A 2,612-nucleotide genomic window follows, 5' to 3' on the forward strand; every position below is an offset into this window, starting at 1 on the left:
GCAAAAGCTAGCGGGCAAACAAAAGTGTGTGTACGAGAGGCAAAAAGAGCCCAAGAAGATATCAGAGGAGGGGATCGAACCCTCGATCTCGAGCGTGTGAAGCTCGCTTTCCTAAACCACTAGACGACACTGACACGTTCACCCATACATTCACCCATCAGACAGACAGAAACCAACATTACCGTACCACCAATCACTAGCGCGACCACGCACTGAGACTACGCGTACACGCCTCCCTTGCCCGCCGCACGCACACATCAGACCACTCAAATTCATACTACGTCAATCACCACCGCCCTACGGTCCGAGAATGGACACCCGACTGAACGGCCCAGCGTCTCGCCTGTCGCTTACTCCATCAGCTACACACGCCGCACAGAGCTTATATGGACGTCGCCGACCCTCTTGCACGTCGCACAGGCCATATCGGACTCTGCTAGATGACATCCATACCGCGCGAAGGTGAGCCAGACCGCGGTGGCCTGTATCGGCATCCCAATGGTCGTCGTATTTAAACTCGCTCTTGTCTGATTCTGGCGGACGCGTACAAGATTTCTGTGGCCCAACGTCCTCTCTGCACAAACTACGGCAACAAAAGTGTGGTACGAGAGGTAAAAGAGCCAAGAAGATATCAGAGGAGGGGATCGAACCCTCGATCTCGAGCGTGTGAAGCTCGCGTCCTAACCACTAGACGACACTGACACGTTCAACATACATACACCATCAGACAGACAGAAAAACAACATTACAGCACCACCAATCACTAGCGCGACCACGCACTTAGACTACGCGTACACGCCTCCCTTGCCCGCCGCACGCACACATCAGACCACTCAAATTCATACTACGTCAATCACCACCGCCCTACGGTCCGAGAATGGACACCCGACTGAACGGCCCAGCGTCTCGCCTGTCGCTTACTCCATCAGCTACACACGCTGCACAGAGCTTATATGGACGTCGCCGACCCTCTTGCACGTCGCACAGGCCATATCGGACTCTGCTAGATGACATCCATACCGCGCGAAGGTGAGCCAGACCGCGGTGGCCTGTTCGGCATCCCAATGGTCGACGGATTAAAACGACGCATGCAGAGTCCAGCTGACGCGACAGAGAGTATGGTGCGCCAACGTCAGCCTCGCAAAGCTAGCGGCAACAAAAGTGTGGTACGAGAGGCAAAAGAGCCAAGAAGATATCAGAGGAGGGGATCGAACCCTCGATCTCGAGCGTGTGAAGCTCGCGTCCTAACCACTAGACGACACTGACACGTTCAACATACATACACCATCAGACAGACAGAAAAACAACATTACAGTACCACCAATCACATGCGCGACCACGCACTTAGACTACGCGTACACGCCTCCCTTGCGCGCAGCACGCACACATCAGACTACTCAAATTCATACTACGTCAATCACCTTCGCTCTACGGTCCGAGAATGGACACCCGACTGAACGGCCCAGCGTCTCGCCTGTCGCTTACTCTGTCAGCTACACACGCTGCACAGAGCTTATATGGACGTCGCCGACCCTCTTGCACGTCGCACAGGCCATATCGGACTCTGCTAGATGACATCCATACCGCGCGAAGGTGAGCCAGACCGCGGTGGCCTGTTCGGCATCCCAATGGTCGACGGATTAAAACGACGCATGCAGAGTCCAGCTGACGCGACAGAGAGTATGGTGCGCCAACGTCAGCCTCGCAATGCTGGCAAGCACATAAGCCTTGCGTTATATCTCTACCTAGTTCTTCTTCTACAGGTCTATAGCGGCGACGAGGCACTTCTGCCATACTCTGTAGGTGATTAGGCGTGTCTTGTCCGGAGATCGTGGGATTCTTAAAGGATCTCAATGTATCACTGAAAATGAAATGAAGCGTGACTTTTGATTGTATGTCAGCTACTTGGTGTTGTACCTTCTGTGTAGTGCTTTTAGTTGGTTGACCTGCGCGGGATCCCACCGGAAAGAGCCATCTCGTTGCTGGCATTGAGATGTTCAGTACTTGTGCCGTCAAAGGTGTGTGGCGTTGCTTGGGCTCTTGTCGAATTGCGATTTGCTTAGACTACGTAGCTGCTTTCTGTTGTGGTCATCTCCAGCTACACTAGTTTAATTAGCGGCAAGCTCTCTTTTGCTCCAACTTGTGCTTTAATATTATAGAACAGGGCCTCCATTGCCCGCGGGAAAAACGCTTCACCTTAAATTCACGCAACTTGTGGAGAATACAAAAAAACCAGGGAAATAACGCCGTCCGCTAAAGAAGCTGTTTGAACGTCTGCAGGGAAGAGCACTGAAGCGTCAAAACGCAACGTTAATTCAAACAGCTTCGTAGCAGACAGCGCATGCATGCCCAGCATTGTTTGTGCTGTCCCATTCCCATCCACAGTATAAACATATGCGGGGGTATCTCAGCTCATATGTATGGGAGACAACGGTGCCACGGTGAGCGATAAGCAGGCTCAGCCTCTGCTGAGAGCTTTCAGGCTCTTAGCCGCCGGCATTGTCCCAGCGGCCGAAATATCCCAGATGGTCCGCACTCTCTCTTAACCTCTTCGGCAAATTCTCAACCGGACAAGTCGCATCGCATCGTACTTCTTTGTACCACGGATCGCA

This window comes from Phytophthora infestans, genomic scaffold (genome assembly GCF_000142945.1).
Source record: "Phytophthora infestans T30-4 supercont1.37 genomic scaffold, whole genome shotgun sequence".
NCBI classification, from domain to species: Eukaryota; Oomycota; class Peronosporomycetes; order Peronosporales; family Peronosporaceae; genus Phytophthora; species Phytophthora infestans.